General features: G+C 38.5%; 1 non-coding gene across 1 annotated transcript; it reads right to left on the reverse strand.

Moving 5' to 3' along the window:
• Positions 1–21,433: 21,433 nt before the first annotated feature.
• Positions 21,434–21,540, reverse strand: LOC136207648 (small nucleolar RNA R71). The gene has a single exon (XR_010676778.1). It is a non-coding gene; the product is annotated as a small nucleolar RNA R71 (small nucleolar RNA).
• Between the last annotated feature and the right edge of the window lie 1,396 nt (positions 21,541–22,936).

Below are 22,936 nucleotides of genomic sequence, written 5' to 3' on the forward strand. Positions count from 1 at the left end.
GTTTGGCCAGGAGGTCCATGCTTACATGACCAAGTCTCTTGTGCCATAGCCAGGAATTTTCTTCCTTTGTTACTAAGCACACAGTTTTTGAAAACTTTTTCTCTAAGTCTAGCATAAAGACATTATCTATCCGAGGGGCAGTTAAAATTAACTCATTAGTTTTACCCTCGTATATTTTACATCCAGTAGCATCAAATATAACTTTTCTCCCATTGTCACATAGCTGAGCTACGCTGAGTAAGTTATATTTGAGTCCGCTGACTAGGGAGACAGATTCAATAGTAGGATTACCTCCGATGGTTCCTGAGCCTACTATCTTACCCTTCTTGTTGTCTCCAAAACTTACACTCCCTCCTCGTTTACGTTCAAACGTGATGAACTGAGTTTCATCACCCGTCATATGCCTTGAGCATGCGCTGTCAATATACCACATCTTTGACTTCTCGGCACATCTCAGGCTTACCTGCATTGTAACTAGTTACTTTTAGGTACCCAATTCTTTTTGGGTCCTGACTTGTTAGATGCAACAGGTATAGCATCATATTTTATTTTATGACGACATACATGGACAGTATGGCCATTCTTTCCACAGAAGTCACAACTGACCTTCTGTTTAGGGTTTTTTACTGACTTGTCAGCACCCCAGTGCTGAGCATGCCAGCACACTTTAGTAGTGTGTCCTAACTTCCCACAAAAGTCACACTGGACTTTTCGCTGGGGATTCCATCTCTGCTGAGTACCTTGGTACTGAGTTCTCAGAGGGATGTTATTTTTCTTAGGAACCTTTAGTTGGTTCTGGATGGTTGTGACGTCCTTCCTCAGTTTCTTTGAAACTGTCTGGACTTCAGACACATACTCATGCATGATCTTCATGTTATCATGCAGAGTCGAGTTGTCCTGAAGAAGGTATCTGAGGTCACTCAGTTTGACCTCTTCCACTTCGTCACAGCGCCTGCTGAGTGCTCTAACCTTTTTATTACACTTCTTAACAAGTGTATAGAGATCACTCAGGGCATTAACCATATCGTTTCTGAGCTGGGGAAGAGAAATTACCTCATTTGATTGCTCTTCATCATCTGATGCGATGGATGGGTCAGCATGCTCAGAGACGCATGGCTCAGCAAGTTCGTCAGCCATAATGGGCTTTGAGCTGTCCTTTCTGTATTTGCTGTCGCTTGAGTCAGCCTTATACTTATCAAACTTTTTGTAAGGCTTTTTAGAATATTTGTCGTTCTTCCTGAACAGCCTCTTCATCTTTCTTGTGAACATGGCCATCTCCTCATCATCAGTTGAACTCCCATCAGTGGAGTCAGCCTTCATGACAAGTGACTTCTGCTTCTTGTCATCAGATTTTTTCTTCACCTCAAAGTTTTTCATGGATATCTCATGGGTCAGCAATGAACCGATGAGTTCGTCATATTTGTAGGTGGTTAAATTCTGAGCTTCCTCAACTGCTGTCTTCTTTGCTTGCCAGTCTTTTGGAAGACTCCTGAGTATCTTTTTGACTTGTTCTTCCTCAGTGAAGATTTTCCCAAGTCTCTTGAGCTCATTAATGATGTTGGTGAACCTTGCGTTCATGTCTGAAATGCCCTCATCATTGTTCATCTCGAACAGCTCGTACAGTCTCATCTGCTGATTCACCTTGGATTCTTTTACTTTGTTTGTTCCCTCGTAGGTGACTTTCAGCTTCTTCCAGATCTCTTGTGCCGACTCACAACCTGAGATTTTGTTATATTCTGCAGCATCGAGCGCACAGTGAAGCATATTGATAGCCGAAGCATGGTTTTGAAGCTTCTTAAGATCATCCTCTGTCCATTTGGCCTCAGCTTTTATAACTGTTTGGCCAGCCACAACCTTAACAGGTACAAACGGCCCTTGGTCTATAGATAGCCAGGCACTCATGTTTGTAGCCTGAATGAAGTTTTTCATCCTATTCTTCCAGAAGGTATAGTTTGACCCGAAGAATAGGGGAGGCCTAGTAATGGACAGCCCCTCAGGCAGTATTTGAGTTGTTTGGTTTCCAGGGAGAAACCGAGTGCTGTTTTCGCCCATGGTAGGGATCAGCTCAAGGTTGTTAGACCTTTTAAAATGAGCTTTTAGGCTCTGATACCACTTGTTGGTCCCTTGTTTAGTTGCAAGTATAGTTCCAAGGGGGGGTTAGAAACTATTTAAACTTTTTTTCGCAATTTAGGCAGACTTCTTTTTCTAAAGAAAAAGGTTTGAACAGCGGCGCTGAGTAAACAGCAAGATACTGGCTTAGTCAACAGGTGACTAGGTCAGTTCCTCAGCTTGAGTCAGGAGATAGCACTTGGAGTCTATTCCTGAACTCAGACGTTCAACGCGCACAACTCAACTTGACCTCTTTACTTGGTCAGTTTTGATTATTTAAAGCAAGCAATATAAATTAGGAGTTAAGGTTTAGAAATACTTCACTCAGCAGATTTATCCAGGTTCGGCTTCTTCCAAGCCTACGTCCTGTCCCCGGAACACTTCCGAGATTTCGAATCCTCTACTGAGCTCTTTAAAGGTAGAGCCTCAAACCTTTTACAATATCAGCAATTGAGTATGACAAGAGTACCTTCCTCTATACTTCTACTCAATCCTAATCTCTCCGCTGAGTACTTAAAACCGAGTACTCAGCCTCTCCTTTCTATTTCTAGAAATGATAAATGTTTTTGTCCTAATACAAAGATGTGCTAAGACACTTTAGACGATTTACAATCACTCTAGACTTTTACACAAATATGAAAATGTAGTGTAAGAAATTTGCTTTGCTTCTTGCTTGCAGAACTTGTAGAGATTTGGTCAGCATAATGGCTTGATCAAGTTCTGTGTGTTGTGAAGCTTGTGATGGCACTATTTATAGAGACGTCTGGTCATTCGGTCATTTCGAATTTCGAAATAACCGTTGGAGGGAAACGGCTATATGTCATTGTCATCCTGACTTGCATAGAGCTCTCGGCCAATCATAATCGTGTATCTTCTGTCCTCGGTCAGCACAGCAGATGGTCTCTCCTTTTATGGTAAAGTCAACTGGGCAGCATACTGTGTCGTCTGAACTTTGCCAAAAGAGGAAACACTTTGTCTGGAAGTTTTCCTTTGCCAGCTGCTGTCTTGTACGCTTTGTCGAGACTACTCAGCAGCTTCATCTTGAAGTTGTTCCCGAAGGTCTTCTAGATCCTTCCGATTGCTGAGTTGCGTTTTGAACAAAAACGGCAGTGTCTTGACATACGCGGGCTGAGTGTACTGAGTTGTTTAACTTGGGCCTTGGTTTCCGTATTGGGCTTGGGCCTTCCAATCCTTATGACTTATAACATTTATACTCAACATTGAACAAACACATTAGTAGAATAAATCAAAGCATTTAAACTTAGTGTGTTTAGGATATGTGTTATAATTTATATTTAAACAATTTTGTCAAATCAAAATTATGTGGAAAGGTATTTCAACAAAGTCTTCTTCAGAACAAATGCTTGAAGACAAAGCCGCCCGAAGACGCTGAGTAGAATGGTACTCAGTCTCTGATATAAATAAAGAACAAAGGCAACGTCAATAAAGTCAAGCTGAGTGTTCGTCAGGACAGCGCGAATGATGCATTTACTAAAAGACAAGATCTGACATGAGTCTGCGCCAATACAGAAGCTTTGGAATTACGCAAGGAGATAGTTTCGAGACGCATGGGTCAACTGGCGTTTGGCTAAAAGATGAAACTGGCGTTAGAAGACGAACCTGGTGGAAGAAGACAAGCCTGACGCCTGCTAAATTCAGACGATAAGATTGGCCTGCAAAACTGTATGCTGACCAGTGAATGATGCAAGAAGACCGTTTGAATTCAACGGATACATCCGAATTCAAATGATTGAAGCCTCAGAGTTCACTATAAAAGGACAAGTTCATCACTTGGATCCTAAGCCGAAATACAAAAGAGAAAAGCATACATACAAGCACATACAAACAAGAAAAGCAAATACTTACACCCAAATCCTATTTCTGTGTAAAAGTCTAGATTGAATTTGTATCCATCTAAAGTGTTCTTCATCTAGAAAGACAAATTTGTATCAATTGTAAAGATTGAGAGAGTGGTGCTGAGTACTCGGTTTTAGTACTCAACGGTAGAAAAATCTGAGTGTTTGGTTATAGCGCTCAGTAGGGTTGAGTAGAAGACTAGAGGACGGTACTCTTGCATACTCAACTGCTTGTAAACGGTTTGTGCTCTACCTTTAAAGAGCTCAGTAGTGGATTGAAAAAGCCCGGAAGGATTCTGGGGACTAGACGTAGGCGGTGAGGCCGAACCAGGATAAGTCTGCTGAGTAATCTCTAACTCTGTCTCTCAATATATATATGTATGTGTTGCTTGCTTAAATTACTCAGAATATAAATTATATAAGCTGACACTGAGTAATCAGAGTGTTGAGTTGGAAGCTGACCTTAAGTGTTAATTCCCAACTCACAAGTAAAACGGTTCTAATCAGCTTCTGACTAAAGCTGTCTTACATCTTGCTCGGCCTTGCTGACCAAAACTGAGTAAAGTAATTTAAAGATTTAAATTAAGTCAGCATAAATAAGCTAAAAGTTACATTAGTTCCTAACCCTCCCCTTGGAACTAATTACACAGGACCAACAAGTGGTATCAGAGCTCATTAGCTCACTACTCCAAGATAAAACTATCTTGAGCTGATCCCTGTAAATGGCTGAGAACAACACTCGTTTCCTTCCTGGAAATCAAACAACACAGATACTCCCTGAGGGATTGTCTATTAGTCGGCCTCCCTTGTTCTTCGGATCCAATTATACATTTTGGAAGAACAGGATGAAATTTTTTATTCAAGCCACAAACATGAGTGCATGGCTTGCAATAGTTCAAGGCCCGTTTGTGCCTTACAAAATGGTCAACAACGAGAAAGTTGTTAAGAGTGAAACTGAGTGGTCAGAAGATGACCTTAGAAAACTACAAAATAATGCTTCGGATATCAATATGTTTCACTGTGCGTTAGATGCTGCAAAGTATAATAAAATTTCAAGTTGTGAGTCGGCACAGGAAATATGGAAGAAGCTGGAAGTGACCTATGAAGGTACCAGCAAGGTCAAGGAATCAAAGGTGAACCAACACATGAGACTATACGAGCTGTTCGAGATGAATGACAATGAAGACATCTCCGAAATGAACACTAGATTCACCAACATCATAAATGAGCTGAAAAGACTCGGCAAGAACTTCACTGAAGAAGAGCAGGTGAAGAAAATCTTGAGAAGTCTACCCAAGAGCTGGCAAGCTAAAAAGACAGTTGTGGAAGAAGCTCAGAACCTGACCACATACAAGTATGATGAGCTCATAGGATCTCTGCTGACCCACGAGATCTCCATGAAAAACTTTGAAGCTAAAGAAAAGTCAGAAGACAAGAAGCAAAAATCACTTGTCATGAAAGCTGACTCAACAGAAGCTGACTCAACAGATGATGAGGAGATGGCCATGTTCACAAGAAAGATGAAGAAGCTGTTCAGAAAGAAAGACAAGAATAGTAAAAGGCCCTTCAAAAGAAGCGACAAATACAAAGTTGAGCCCAGCGACAGCAGATACAAAAAGGACAGCTCGAAGCCTGTCACATGCTTTGAATGTCATCAAACTAGGCATATTAAATCAAGCTGTCCCACTCTGAAGAAAGAAAAGAAAGGCAGCAGAAAAGCAATTGTGGCAACATGGAGTGACAGTGATGAGTCAACCTCATCAGAAGCTGATTCCACGGAGTCAGCAAACATATGTTTCATGGCTGACGAATCTGCTGACCAATGCCATTCTGAGCAAGCTGACCTCTCAGATGAATCTGACCAAGAGGAGCACTCCAATGAGGTAACATCTCTTCTCTTGCTTAGAAATGAAATGGTTAACACCCTGAGTGATCTATATACACTGACCAAGAAGTGTAACAAGAAAATTAGAGCACTCAGCAGGCAATGTGATGAGATCGAGGAAGTCAAACTAAGTGACATCCGACATCTCCTTCAGGACAACACTAGGCAAGATGAAAATTTAAAAATAATGCATAGATTTGTCTCTGAAGTCCAATTAGACTCCAAGAAGCTGAGAAAGGACATCACAACCATACAGAACCAGCTGAGTACATCGGCTAAGAAAAGGTTATATCCCAATGTTGAGTATCATGGTACTGGTCAGCATGGACGGTACACTCAGCAGAACAGTCAGTGTGACTGTTGCGGAAAAAGAGGACACACCATAGATATGTGTTGGTATACTCGGCGGAATATCCAATGCGACTTTTGCGGAAAGAAAGGCCTTACCACTAAGGTATGCTGGCATGCTCAGCACAATCGTGCTGACCAAAAACAAAATCACCCTCAAAGGGTAACTTAGTGTGACTTCTGTGGTAAAAGTGGCCACACCATAAATGTATGTCGTCATAAAATAAAATATGATGCTTCACATGTTCATGCTAACCAACGAGGACCCAAAAAGAATTGGGTACCTAAAGATGAATAGTTTAAAATGCAGGTGAGCCTAAGGTGCGCGGAGAAGTCAAAGCTTTGGTACATTGACAGCGCATGCTCGAGGCATATGACTGGTGATGAAACTCAGTTCATCACACTTGAGCGTAAACGAGGTGGAAGTGTAAGCTTCGGAGACAACAAAAGGGGTAAGATAGTAGGATCAGGTACTATCGGAGGTAACCCTACTATTGAGTCAGTCTCCTTAGTCAGGGGTCTCAAATATAACCTATTGAGCATAGCTCAGCTGTGTGATAGCGGTAGAAAGGTTGTATTTGATGCCACTGAGTGTCGGATACTCGAGGGAAAAACAAACGATTTGATTTTAACTGCCCCTCGTGTTGACAATGTTTACAGGTTGAGTTTAGAAAAGAATTTTTCGAAAAATATATGCTTAGTGTCAAAGGAAGATAATTCCTGGCTATGGCATAGGAGACTTGGTCATGTAAGCATGGACCTCCTTGCCAAATTAGCAAGAAAGCAATTAGTTGAGGGCTTGCCCAAGCTTAGATTTGAGAAAGATCAATTATGCAATGCTTGTCAGCAAGGTAAACAAACCAAAAAGTCTTTTCAAAGTAAAAATATTGTCTCAACCAAACGTCCATTGGAATTACTACACTTGGATCTTTTCGGACCTGTCCAACCACTCAGCTTGGGCGGTAAGAAATTTTCCTTAGTCATTGTAGACGATTTCTCTCGGTACACTTGGGTCATCTTGCTGAGTAGCAAGGATGAAGCTTTTGAGATGTTCTCAACACTGATCAGAAAACTTGAAAATGACAAGGATTTAAAATTAGCTCACATCCGTAGCGATAATGGCGGAGAATTCAAAAACCAACAGTTTGATGAATTCTGTGAAGTCAGCGGTATTGACCACAACTTTTTTGCTCCTAGAACTCCTCAACAAAATGGGGTAGTTGAGAGGAAGAACAGAACATTGGTTGAAATAGCTAGGACAATGCTGAGTGGGAATAGGCTTCCAAAGTATTTCTGGGGTGAAGCTGTCAACACAGCATGCTATATACTCAATAGGGCTTTAGTTAGATCTATTCTTAAGAAAACCCCCTATGAACTTTGGAAAGGACGAAAGCCCAACATTGGATACTTTCGTGCTTTTGGTTGTAAATGCTTTATACTAAATACGAAAGACAACCTTGCCAAATTTGATTCTAAAGCTGACGAAGCGATCTTTCTAGGGTATCAACTAACAGTAAAGCATATAGGGTGTTCAATAAAAGAACTCAAGTCGTAGAAGAGTCTGTCCATATCGAGTTCGATAAAACTGACCCTGCAGGAAAGTCAAGTCAGTCTGCCGAAGATGACCCAGGCTCATCTTCCGCTGACCAAAATGGAGCCGCTGAGTCATTACCACTCGGGCTGACCAAAGGTAAAAACGAACCTGAAATTACCTTTGCTGACCAATCTAAAACTGCAGAGATTGTTGAAACACCTGCTCCTGACAACTCAACATTACCCAAAGAGATCAAAATCCCAAGAGGACACTCAGTGAAGTCCATTCTTGATGCTGCTGAGAACAACCTGATGACAAGAAATCAACTCAGGAGATATCTTAACAATGTTGCGTTCGTCTCAGTCCATGAACCAAAGAATTTCACTGAAGCTGAGCACGACGAATTCTGGATCAATGCTATGCAAGAAGAGCTTGATCAATTCAAGAGAAATGAGGTATGGGATTTAGTACCAAAACCTAGGAATCAAAAGACCATAGGAACTAAGTGGGTCTTTAGAAATAAGCTAGACGAGCAAGGCAATGTAGTCAGGAACAAAGCCCGACTTGTAGCTCAAGGCTATAGTCAGCAAGAAGGCATTGACTATGGTGAGACCTTTGCTCCAGTTGCTAGGTTAGAGGCTATATGAATATTATGTGCATATGCTAGTTTCATGAACTTCAAGCTATATCAAATGGATGTCAAGAGTGCATTTCTTAATAGATTCATAAACGAAGAGGTATATGTTAGTCAGCCTCCTGGGTTTGAAGATCCAAAATTTCCAAACCATGTTTATAAACTCAAGAAGGCCCTGTACGGCCTGAAACAAGCACCATGTGCTTGGTACGAAAGGTTGACCAGTTTCCTGCTGACCAGGAACTATGTCAGAGGTACAGCTGACACAACCTTATTCATTAAGAAAAAGGGTAAAGATACCCTGCTGGCAAAAATTTACGTAGATGATATTATCTTTAGTGCTACTAATGAATCTATGTGCAAAGAATTTAGTAAATAGATGCAAACTGAGTTCGAGATGTCAATGATGGGTGAACTCAACTTCTTCCTTGGACTACAAATCAAGCAAGGGAAGAACGACATCTTCATTAGTCAGTCTAAGTATGCCAAAGAAATGTTAAAAAAATTCGATATGGAAGAATGTAAGCCCATATCTACCCCAATGGGTACTGACACTGTCCTCTGCGCTGACGAAAAAGGTATGTTAGTAGACAGCAAGTTATATCGAGGTATAATTGGCTCTCTACTTTATCTTACTGCTAGTAGGCCTTACATTTAGTACTCAGTATGTTATTGCGCAAGATATCAAGCTGACCCTAGAGAATCTCACTATATAGCTGTGAAAAGAATCTTTAGATATTTGCAGAGCTCAGTTAATGCAGGTTTATGGTATCCAAATACAAATGACTTCACACTCATTGGATACACTGACGCTGACTATGGACGAGATAAGCTAGATCGTAAGAGTACTTCAGGAGGTTGTCACTTCCTTGGAAGCTCTCTAGTATCTTGGTTCAGCAAGAAGCAATCGTCAGTGGCCCTGTCAACAACTGAAGTTGAGTACATTGCTGCTGGAAGCTGTGTGGCCCAGGTCCTATGGATTAAGCAACAGCTAGAGGATTATGGAGTACAAACTGAAACTATTGAAGTCAAATGCGACAACAAGAGTGCCATTGACTTATCCAAAAATCCAATCCAACACAGCCGGATGAAGCATGTCAGCATTCGACATCACTTCATTAGACACCATGTACTCAAAGGTGAGATCAAGATGACCTACGTACCAACCGATGAACAGCTTGCGGATATCTTTACAAAGCCTCTGGCTCGTGAGCAATTTAACATACTAAGGGAAGCTATCGGTATGTCTAATCCTCTTCAATAAAATTCTATGTCTAATTCAATGTTGAGTGATATGTGCTTAATTAGTAACTATTGCATGTTGAGCTAATATGAATTACATAAAATCATCTTATGCTGAGTAGACATACATACTGAGTGATTATCATAAGCTGAGTTACTAAGCACACGAATACTCCTTCTACGTAAAACTGAGCACTCAGAATGTCAAAAACGTTTAGTATTCTAGATACTGAGTAAAGCCAGTAACACTATAAATGCTAGCACACGCATTAAGTAGCCACCTATGATGACGTAGGCATAATAATTAGAAAACACATGCGCCGAATGTGTCATAAATGCCTGAGATAACTATCGATTGATCATCTCGAGATCAAACCGCCATTCTGACCTATCAGATCAACTCGGAACCTCTATAAATAGTGGACGAATTCCCACTAACTCCTCTTTACGTTTGAAATCTTAGGCATTCGATTTTGTCTCTCTAATCCCTAATCTTCAAATCCTCTCAAAATCTCTCAAAGAATCATGTCTGACGATTCTCAGAACAACTCCGACCGCGATTACGATAACAATAACTCCGATCTAAACCATCCGTCTCCTGCTCAGCAGGACTATGAGGAGACTTCATCTGAGTCTCAAGGACATGGTCAGCGTGACTAATCTAAGGTCAGCACTCCAAGCAAAAACCCTCAAACTGACCAAGCAACTCCATCAAAGAAACAGAAAAAGAAGAACAAGCAACCTAAGGAGAAGGTATTCCTCTCCGTATACAAAAACGCACAGAAGTGTGAGGTTGTCCGTTGCCGATGGTTCTCCCCAGGCTTTGTAAGCTGAGAAACCCTTTTGCGAGTGGATATCCAAGAATGGCTGGACCGAGCTATTCTCTCTCCCCGGTAACACTTACCCTCAGTTGGTAAGAGAATTTTATGCAAATCTCCGGGTTAACGAGGATAATGTTGACCACTTAGTGACCAAGGTCAAAGACAAGGACATCATGATCACTCCGTCCTATCTCGCAACTCTGCTAAAGCTGAAGGCCAAAGGTTCAGAACTCAGGACCACGAACGACTACTCAAAAATTGACTACCATGTTGAGTTCTACAAACTAAAGAACTATAAAGGGGAAATAGCCAGCACTTGTATGGGTCAGCCTCAGAAAATGGCTCATTACATCCTGACCAATTTCTTATTCCCTAAGATCAACGCCTCCTCCTCAACTTCAAATTTTGAGCAGTGCTTTATCTGGCACATGCTGAACTATATCCCACTCAACATTCCCGTCTTTCTTATTGGCGCATTCCAACGAAGTACCGAAAAACTCAGGATGGGCTCCCTCATCACCAAAATTCTGCAGGACCACCAGGTGAGCACCGTCAAAGAAATTGAAATTTGGGGTACATAAATCACAGCGGCACTGTTGTTTGGGCTAGCCTATAACCAACCCATTAAGCCCAAGAAAGGAAAGGGGGCAGCGGTTGAAGCGGAAAATGAAGAAGGGGATAATATGGTTGAAGAAGCACAGGATGTACCGACCAAGAAAGGGAAGAAGATAATTGTTGAAAAGGAACCCGCTGACCGCACTAGACAGGACAAGAAGCAGAAAGCTGACCAGTCCGTGAGAGATGTTAACACAGCACCAAGGAAGATTCGGATAATCTCTAGTGCAAAGAAAGCTGCTGCTGAGCAAGCTCAAGGGGAACCTAAGTCAGCAGAGAAATAGAAAAGACAAGTTGAGCCTGAAGAAGAAAGTGAGGAAACCCCGGAAATGCCACTAAAGAGGAAGAAAACCTCTGGGTTGACGCCGATCGAAGCCAACCCACTTGACTTCGTGGTCACTCCTGAATCACACTTTGTGAGGAGTCAAGAAATTGACCTTGAGAAGACTCCTACTAACCAAGAGGAAGAACTGGGTGATATTGGAAGTCAGTTTCAAGCTGATAAGACAGGTTCTGCTGAGCCGAGTATGACAGTTGATGCTGAGCAAACTGAGAATCAAACTGGGCAACCAGTGAAGGACAAGGTTGTGGAAGGCCTTGATGCTGACCTTGGTCCTAACTCCGCCTCTGAGTCCCCTGACTCCATTGCTGCTGATCCCTCTCCTCAAACAAACAAGGACAGCACAGGCAAGCAGCTCAAGCGTAAGGCTGTAAAACCAAAATTCATTGATCTAATGGATGAGTCTCCACTAAGGGATCCAATCACTGATCTCACCAAGCTTCAGTTTCAATTCTTCTCTACTGTCACTGAGCCTACTCCGGAACAACTCAAGGAAAAACAAGCCTCTGTTTCAAACTGAGGAACAAGCCGATCCCAAAGCTCCTCAGGGTCCTATTTCTGCCGAGCAAGTGCTCGAAGTCCACGCTGCTCAACCAAATGAGCTAGCAAAGGAAACTCCTACTCAAGTCAGCTCTGAATTAACTCAACCTTCACCTTCCACTCAACTTCAGACTGACACTGAGCAGGTCAATAACTGTGATGATCCACCACTTCCTAATCCTTCAACGCAGAATGAAAACTAGTCAGCTCCTGCTACTGACCTGGCTAAAAGTGCAGCTGCTGACCAAGCTGGCACCTCTACTTCTCAGCACCAAACACCTCCTCTATCCGGTACTGACAAGATTTCGGCTTCTAAACCACAGACTGATGAATCCTATGCTTACTTAAATGCTTCTGAGTCCGGCAGGAAGATTATCGACTTAGCTCAAGCTCTACTTCAGGATATTCATCAAACTTAGGCTGATGCTGCTGGGTCTGTTCATGTTGAGCCAACACAAATCTCATATGTCACTCAGCTTCTCACTGAAATCGAAGGTCTCAAAGACTTGATAAGTGTCATGACCTCTTTTGCTTCTCAACAGCCCAGGCAAGAATCAATAGTGAAGCTGGCCGAACTCCAGCTGATAATGGTGAATCATATGAACGCCATTCAAGGTCAACTCAATGCCTTATCAGCTGTGAACTCAACCTATGCAACCTTTGCTGAGGTTAATCAACATTTCTCCCTGCTGACCTCTGAGCTGACCGGAGCTCGTGATCTTATCTCCTCCTCCTCCCAGTGTTCCATCGAATAGATTGGTGAAGCCATTCGCCTACTCAACCTAAATAAAGCGGAAATGGACACTGACCTAGTGAAGACAAATGAGATTCTATAATGCACTCAATCTACTCTTAAGCAGGTTCGGCACACCAATGTTCAACGTCAATAATACGACACTGCCCTGCTTAGGATGTATCATCAATCATATGCCCGGATGACAGAATCCATAACTTGGATCGGGAAATCTCAAGAGTATCTATTAAGTATGCTCAGTGCCAACATTAAGATCCCCGCTTCCACTATGTCCGATGGCATGGAAGTCTTCAAAGGTCTTAGGGAGAGTACGAGTCAACTCCAAATGTACTCATCAAAATTGACTCGTGATGTTCAACAGGGAACCTTCTATCCTCCTCCTCCAACTCCCGATGCTGGCAAAACGGGGGAGAAAGAAAAGCAATCTACTGGAACTCAGCAGAAACAAGGGGAGATAACTAAGCCTGCCACCGGAACTCAGCAGAAGCCCGGTTCAACTTCTGCTGACCCAAGCAATCCAAGTCAGCAACAAAGAACTGCCAAGGGCAAAGGCAAATCCCACCAAGTTCAAGTCAACATAAAGAGATAAATTAGAAATTGTCTTAGACTTGTAACTTTATATGTGGCATGTTCCATTTTGCTATGCTGACTATCTATTATAAGCATCTTTTTATCCAAACTGAATTATCTATATGCGATGCTTACCTGCTATGCTTATATGCTGATATGTCATACTTAACTATCCATTTAACAACAAACTAAAGCTTGTGAACATAAGGAAAATACAAGTAAAACATACTCAGCACACATAACTCTGATACCTATATGATAACCTTGATACCTGTGTGCAACACTGAGTAACAACTATATGTTCCAAGTATTGACAATCTTCTAAAAGATAACCTAGGCTCATCTGAATTAGATCTTGGAAAGTCTAGAATCGAACTAAGTTAGTAAAAGCATGTCTTAAATTCACTCGATTAAACGTTAGAAGGTTTAGAGTTAAATTGAGTCAATAGATGCAACCCTTACGGGGGAGTAACTTCAGAAGAATAAAAGATAAATCAATCATGGGGAACTTTAATGCTGAGTTCCATAATTAAATATTTTTGCCAACATCAAAATGGGGGAGTTTGTTGAAACACCTTTCCACATGATTTTGATTTGACAAAATTATTTAAGTTAATCCCATGATTAAGACAATTAAATTTAAGTGCTTTTATTTAATTGTACTAATGTGTTTGTTCTATGTTGAGTGTAATTATAAATGAGAACAGAAATAAAAAGTAAGACAGGACGAAGTTAGCATGAGACACAACACAAGCTGAGTAGAAGTGTAACTCAGCATTATAAAAAGAAAAGTCTTCTTCAGAACAAATGCTTGAAGACGAAGCTGCCCGAAGACGCTGAGTAGAATGGTACTCAGTCTCCGATATAAATAAAGAACAAAGGCATCGTCAATAAAGTCAAGCTGAATGTTCGTCAGGACAGCGCGAATGATGCGTTTACTAAAAGATAAGATCCGACATGAGTCTGCGCCAATACATAAGCTTTGGAATTATGCAAGAAAACAGTTTTGAGATGCATGGGTCAACTGGCGTTTGGCTAAAAGACGAAACTGGCGCTAGAAGACGAACCTGGCGGAAGAAGACAAGCCTGACGCCTACTAAATTCAGACGACAGGATTGGCCTGCAAAACTGTTTGCTGACCAGTGAATGACGTAAGAAGACCGTTTGAATTCAACGGATACATCCGAATTCAAATGATTGAAGCCTCAGAGTTCACTATAAAGGACAAGTTCATCACTTGGATCCTAAGCCGAAATACAAAAGAGAAAAGCATAGATACAAGCACATACAAACAAGAAAAGCAAATACTTACACCCAAATCCTATTTCTGTGTAAAAGTCTAGATTGAATTTGTATTCATCTAAAGTGTTCTTCATCTAGAAAGAACAAATTTGTATCAATTGTAAAGATTGAGAGAGTGGTGCTGAGTACTCGGTTTTAGTACTCAACGGTAGAAAAATCTGAGTGTTTGGTTATAGCGCTCAGTAGGGTTGAGTAGAAGAATAGAGGACGGTACTCTTGCATACTCAACTGCTTGTAAACGGTTTGTGCTCTACTTTTAAAGAGCTCAGTAGTGGATTGAAAAAGCCCGGAAGGATTCTGGGGACTAGACGTAGGCGGTGAGGCCGAACCAGGATAAGTCTGCTGAGTAATCTCAAACTCTGTCTCTCAATATATATATATATGTATGTGTTGCTTGCTTAAATTACTCAGAATATAAATTATAAGCTGACACTGAGTAATCAGAGTGCTGAGTTGGAAGCTGACCTTAAATGTTAATTCCCAACTCATAAGTAAAACGGTTCTAGTCAGCATCTGACTAAAGCTGTCTTACATCTTGCTCGGCCTTGTTGACCAAAACTGAGTAAAGTAATTTAAAGATTTAAATTAAGTCAGCATAAATAAGCAAAAAGTTACATTAGTTCCTAACCCCCCCTTGGAACTAATTACACGGGACCAACAAAAACATCCAATATAGACGTAAGCACCGAAGTGGAATATCTTCAACTAAAAATCGAAAAACAAAATCAAGAAATAAAAGACCTACAAAAAGAAAATATAAAATTAGTCATAAATTCTACTACAGAATGAGTAGAAAAATATAAAAAATATAAACATAAATTTAAAAACACTAAAATAGAATTAAAGGAAACAAAGTTAGAACTAAAACAAACAAAAACAGAGTTAATCCACATTAAAGACCAATTGAAAGAGTTAAAGGAAGAAGTAAGAGTCTTAAGAATAATGGTTAAAGAAGTAAAAGGGAAAAATATTCACACCAGTAATAGTAGTAGTGATAGTTCCGATAGTTCAAATAATCAAATTGAAAATAAAATAAAAATCATTGGATATATAGAAGAAGAAAGTAAGGATGAAACAAAATTAATAGAAGAAAATAACCAGATAATGAAAGCATTAGAACAAATGAAAAACATTAATGGAATAATAGAAGAAGAACCATAAAGTGATATAGAAAATAACGAATACACTAGGTATGAAGAATCAGATATAGGATCAGAAAATATAGTAAACGAAGATGCAGATAATTATCCAGAAGAAGAAAGACCCCAATTTAGAAGTAGTAACTAAAAAACCACCTACAATTCCAAGACATATACATATAGGACAACAAGGAGAGTGTAAAGAATTTATAGGATCTATGTCTCAAGGATTAAATCCAAATGGATATTTTTTAGACTTAGATAATGTCTATGATGAACAAGAAATAAGTAGACGAATAAATGATTGGAATTTAGAAATGTACATAGCCTTAATGAATTCATCTCAAACTGGAAATTTAGATTATATGTATGACCTAATATCTAAAACAATGATAGGAAAAGTAGGATTTTGGATGGAATCAATAACTCATCAGTTAAGACCACAAATAGAAGCTTGTGCTCATAATTGGAAATCAATGTTATTATTATTTGATATGGTATTAAAAAAGAGAATTTTTAGGAGAAAGATGGTTAGTGGCAAGAGAAACAATATTTGCAGAAAGAAAAGCAGAAATAATAATGAATTTAAATAACATAAAATGTTGTAAAATTAGTAAATTACTAGAATATACTATCAGTTTTACTAAATTCTTTTATGAAGCTAGATTTTTACCACAAGAAGGATTGATATATCAACAACTATATTATGACCACTTACCAAACCCATACAACATAGAAGTTTCAAAAGAATATACTCAGTTAGAACCAAAAGAAAATACATTAGGAGAAAGAATAAGAGTTCTGAGAGCTTATCTTATGAGAAAATGTGAAGAATATAGAATTCAACAAAAGGTTAAAAAGGATAAGAAACTAGGACTAAAAGAGATATGTGGATTCACTGAAAAACGATTAGTTTTTGGTTGTGATGATAAAGTCAGAAGAAAATATAGACGATATAATCTTAATCGCAAATATAGAAATAATCCTACATATAAGAAGTCTTATGATAAAAATTATGATTATGGAAGATTTATACGATATAAAAATAATCCAGAAAATAGGAAAAGATTTAGATATAAACGAAAATTTAGGAAAAGATGAGAAAGATTACTAAGTGATAAGAATACTAAGCTTACAGAATGTAAATGTTGGAACTGTAATGAGAAAGGATATTATTAGGGATGGCAACGGGTAGGGTACCCGTGGGTAGTGTCAATCTCAAACCCTTACCCTTTTATTTTTTAATTACCCGTACTCGCTCCATTACCCTAACGGGTATATGATTTGCATCCCATACCCGTCCCATTTAATTCACGGGTACCCGCGGATACCTTTACCCGTTAAGAATCAATAAATAAAATAAAAAAATTACAAATTTAACAAAGTATAAATTTAAAAAATCATCCATTTTTAACCTTAATCAATAAAAATAAAGTATATTAATGGTACCACTTAATGGCTGAAGAACAAAAGGTTGGTGTTCAAATCTCACATTTTACATCTAAAACATAATAATATTTTTTTAAATTTAGAAGAGTTATGACAGGTAACGGGTACTGGGTACCCTATGGGGTATTTCCATTACCCTAACGGGTAATAATTTTGATCCTATACCCATCTCATATCCTTTTATACAGGGTACGGATAGTCCCATTAGGATCGGGTAGTGCCGGGTACCCACGGGTAGACTACTCGTTGCCATCCCTAGACATTATGCTAATAAATGTCCTAAATCTATATATATATATTAAAAGCTGGATACTGAAGTTGCTTATTTGGCTGAATTTCAGATGTTTTGCTGACATGTCATCTTTATAGAGTATTACTTTAATTTTAATAGATTAATAAATTAAAACTAATTTATTATTGTATTTTGTAACCGTTGAGAAAACCAACTCTCCATTTCACGTTCTCCCTCATTTCTCTTAAACCAGCGTCATCTCTTAGTTTTTGTTTATTCCTTTATAATAAACCACCCCCTTCCACCCGTTATCTTCAACAGTTGGTAAGTGCCTTTTAATTTCTCTGGTGTTTTTCATCTACAAATTGCTTCTCTTCCATTTGACAAGTTAAGCTGATTTTGATTTCCTTCTTCCTCTCTCTTTCTATCACATTACATCTAAATTGGTTGCTTTTATTTTAGGTTTTGAAATTGCTTTTTAGGAATGCACGATTCATGAGCTGGTGAGTTTCTCTTTCAATTCTAATTTTTTGTTTGTTTTATATCTCGATTTTCTATTGTACATTTGAATTTTTAACTACTGCACCATTTCAGATCAGTTTTTTTTTGCATTTTTTGATTCCTCATCTCACGGTTAGAATTTGTGTCAAACGATAACCATCTCTTCTTTGTCACCGTGATAGGCCTCTGTTCCACCCTCGATCACCTTATCCTTTGGTCCTCCATCTTTTGTTCTTTTGGTCCCCGATCATTGGCTTTTCAATCGTTTGATCGGGCATCTCAATCTTTTGTAACATGTAAATTGATCACCTTTTCAGATTTCAATTTCTTGATTTGATCTTTTATTCTTTAGATTTTGGGTTTCAGGTTTGTAATTGTGATTTCCACTCAATTCTGTTAGCGTTTTGCATAGGATTCCATTCGTATCTATTAGGTTCTTCAGGTTAGATTCCCTTTCATATGCATTTTACATCCAGATTTTCTCATTGTTGGTCTTCGCTACTACAACATTTTTCAGGTTAGATTATTTTAATAATGCATTTTACATATTGAATTTTGGAGCTTACTTAGTGTTTCTTCGTTCTATTTCTGACTCGGTTGCCTAATGATTCTAATTTGGTTTACTAATTTTTAATTTTTTCCCTCTCCAAATGGATCTGAACTGTGTGATTGCAGATTTTATGGACTGCAGCCTTTTGCTGAACTCTTTGCCAATATCTCTTTTTTGCATCTTCATCCTTAAGCTTATTTTCTATAACAGTAACTACTTTCAATTTCATATCTTATGTTATTTCAGGATAAAAATCCGCATCTACATGTAAAAGAACGCTAATTGAAGCATTTTCCCTTCTACTAATGACAAGCAACGCTCCTAAGGTTTTGTCAAGGTTAGGACCTTTGGTTTAGTTACTGTTTTAGGGTTGATAGCAACAACTATTTCTGCCTATTCCATAACAAATTTTCTTTGTCAAACCAAATATTGGAGAATGAAGTTTAGTCAATTTAGTCATTGTTTATAGTATATAGAGCCCTGAATTTTTATTTGCCAATAGTGATTTGGAGAGGGCAAATTAAAAAGAATATTCAGGATGACTTATATAGTATATGGATTCTGAATTTTGTTTGCAACAAATCAGTAGATATATAAAAAAAATCTAATAGGCAGGGGTAAACTCCATGTAATAGTCATCTAGAGTGTTACTCATTTGAACAGAGGTTTTGGAGTTTTTACTATCATTATTGGTATCACATGAAAAAAGTTTTACTTTGTTTGTATTGCTTTTGCCTCTCACCTTTTCCTTAAGGTGAGTTTATCTAACATAGTTTTGCATGTAAGCTTAGCCTCCTTTTAAGGATCTGCAAGCATAATTGTTAAGCCCAAAATATACCTAAAATATTATCAATAATTACATCAATATTGCTACGAATTTATGCTATTATAACTGTTTAGAAAGCTTTTACTCTCGAATATGTTTCTTTCTTGTAAGGTACATAAATATTTGGTAAAATCCAAATAGGAACGAAAAGAGCTCAAAAACAGAAGAAAAACCCTACAAAAGGAGTCGAAGACGACAGAAATTAATAACGCCAAATCGAGGACGAGAACAAAAGCCGAAGAAGTGAAAAACGTTCCGTGCCGCGACCGCGGCCCCCAAATTCTCGGTCGCGACACGCGTTCTTCAGCTTCTCCTTCCCTTCGTTCGAAGACCAATTGATGCTCCCCCATTCTCGGTAGAGAATTAAATATTCTCGGTACGAGCAGGAGTCTGTAGAAGCCTAGTTGCACACTTTCATTTTCGACGAAACGCGATCGTTCGGGTGGATAAAGACGTCCTTTCACAACGGATACGATCCTTCACAACGGACACGACACTTCAATCAAGACTCTTCAACATCTATAAATAAAGAGTTGATGGAGAGTTGAAGAGATGTAGAAGAAAGAGATTAGTATAGAATTTATGCAGAAATTCCGAGTCAAGTGATTCAGAAGTTAGATTTCGATTCTGTAAAAAGCAATATGCTATACACACATTGTTTATTCAATAATAACAAGTTCAGTAGCGTTTAGACATTGTTCCAATTTAGTTTTCATTTTGGTAGTAGACCGACCAAGTCTCTATTACGAAGATTCAACGAGAAGATTGAGTAGAGGATCCGCCCCTGAGCCTGACAAACTCTAACGAAACCCAAGGAAAGGATTGACAACCCGTTCACTTGCAAGTCATCGAATGTTTCCATGCTCCATGTTCTCTGTAAACTTGTATCAATTTATATTTCATCTAATAAAGTCCGTTCTATTCGATAGATTTTTATGCAGCACTTTGGTAAAGGATCCGAAGTGGATGCTGGTGTTTTCATTAAAACGTATTTAATTCAAAATCTTTACAAGGAAACTTTGTTGAGCACTTAGGCAAATTATTATCTCGAAAGAGTTTTAATTTGATTAAGGGAAATTATCCCGAATAGGGTTTTGTCATGTTCAAAGCCTAATAATTAGAGGTTCCGTCATTTATTTCATCTTTATAATTCATACAAAGTTTAAAGTTGTTTTCTTTGCTTAATGCAAACAAATACATTTGTTTACTTTTCTAAAAAGTACTAAAAGTTCCTGTCTTGCAAATTCATTCTTAAATCAGAATATTTTCTAACATCTTCATACTGTAATCTAATTCTTATTCTAGCAATTTCAAAACCAAAACCGATTAAACGATTTTCCATATTATAAACCTTAAAAGTAAATTTAACCGATTCTAAATAAGTTTTGTTTAAAAAACGTTCCCTGTGGGATTGATATCTTTTATTACTACAAGTGTATACCGTGCACTTGCGGAAATCGCTCAACAAGTTTTTGGCGCCGTTGCCGGGGAATGCCAAAATTTTTGACAAAATTTTAAATTTTTCGTGTTTTATTTCGAATCTAGGTTTATTCATACTTATTTTAATTTTTTTTAAAATTTAATAATTTTCACTTACTAATATATTTATTCTTCAAATTCTGTTTTATAGGTAGTTTCGGTTCGTGCAAGATTTCAAGTTCATGCGCAGTTCTCGAAGTTCAGGCATACCACCAAAACCACTAGACCCAGAAATTGAAAGGACACTTAAGAAGAACAAAAACAACAACAAAAATAAAAACAAAAACAAAAACAAAACCCCAGTAAAGACAAATACCGAATCTGGTAAAATGGCAGACCCACCAACACTTATGGATTAAGCTAGGCCAGGTGTGGCCGGTGTGACCAATAGTATCGTTAGACCCAGAATCACCGCAAACCAATTTGAAATTAAGCCTGCGTTGCTTAATATGTTGCAAAATAATGTAACATTTTATGGGTTAACTAACGAAAATCCTAACACCCATTTAACAAATTTCCTTGAAATTTGTGACACTTTTAAAATCCCAGATGTGACTGCAGAAGCAATCAAACTTCGCCTTTTTCCTTTCACTTTGAAGGATAGGGCTAAAGAATGGTTAACTTCTATGCCAGCCGCAACTTTTGCCACTTGGGAACAATTAGCCCAAGCGTTTTTATCAAAAAAATTTCCTTTAGCAAAAACCGCAAGAGTCATTAAAGAGTTAACATCTTTTTCTCAAAACGATAATGAAACTCTTTATGAGGCTTGGGAACGTTTTAAAGAACTTCAACGTTTATGCCCACACCACCAATTGCCCGCTGAACTTTTAATGCAAACATTTTATAATGGACTAAATCCTACAACTAGAGGTTCATTGGACGCTATGTCTGGAGGGTTATTCATGAAGAAAACATCTGCCCAAGCAAGAGAACTTTTGGAGGAAATGGCAATCAACAGCTGTATGTGGCCTGCGGAACGTGGACACGTACCAATAGTGAAACCATCATCCTCAACAACGTCATCAGTTAAAGGTATAGTGAATCTTGATCCAGTAGCGATGTTGCAAGCCTAATTTTCTGCCTTATCGCACAAAATTGATAGGTTTATGGAACCGTGTGATCCTAATGGTAACCCAATCCAAACGGATGTGGACTACGAAGGTATGAGTGAAATTGAACAGGTAAATTTTGTCCAAGGGCAAAACCAAAATAATAACCCTTATTCCAATACATATAATCCTGGATGGAGAAATCATCCTAACTTTAATTGGAGAGATAATAATAATAATGCAAATGTTAATCAAAATCGTACCACCAATTATCAAAATCAATCGAGAGATACGATTAGCACTTTATCTTCTAAAATCGACAAATTTATTGATGCTATGAGCAGAAAAATAAGTAATCACGACGATGGTTTTAAACAGATCGAGAATAAATTCGATCAGCTTATTAAAAACCAATCATCTAGCATCCATAATTTGGAGGTTCAAATTGGACAACTCGCTAAATCAATTCCATCCCGCAAAGAGGGAAGTCTTCCAAGCCATACGGAAGAAAATCCAAAAGAGCATGTTAAGGCTATCACTCTTCGTTCAGGGAAAAATTACTTAGGCCCGAAAATGCCCGGAAATTCGACTTTACCTGGAACTGATTTACCAAAGCCCAAAGAAGATACTTTAAAACAAAAAGATGCACCAATTGACTCTAGTACAAAAACTTTTGTACCCAAACCACCTTTTCCACACAAAGTCCGCAATAAGGACTATGACAAACAACTTTTAACATTTTTAGACAAACTTAAAAATTTGCATATTAATTTGACGTTTATGGATGCGATTATGCAAATTCCCAATTATGGTAAATTCCTCAAAGATTTAATTTCAAAGAAAATCAGTTGGGAAGGAATTTCATCCATTTCACTAACTGAAGATTGCAGTTCGATTGTGTCAAGCAATTTGCCCACTAAACTCAAAGATCTCGGATGTTTTACCATTCCGTGTAAATTGGGAGATATTGAATTTCCCAGTTGTCTCTGTGATTTAGGAGCAAGCATTAACTTGATGCCATTATCTATTTTTAATAAGTTAGGCTTAGAAGAAGATATCAAACGTACCAATATGGTTTTGCAATTAGCGGATCAAACCACTAAAAGACCATACGGTATAATCGAGGATGTTTTAGTTAAAGTTGACAAATTTATTTTTCCT

The sequence above is a fragment of the Euphorbia lathyris genome, chromosome 9 (assembly GCF_963576675.1).
Source record: "Euphorbia lathyris chromosome 9, ddEupLath1.1, whole genome shotgun sequence".
Lineage (NCBI taxonomy): Eukaryota > Viridiplantae > Streptophyta > Magnoliopsida > Malpighiales > Euphorbiaceae > Euphorbia > Euphorbia lathyris.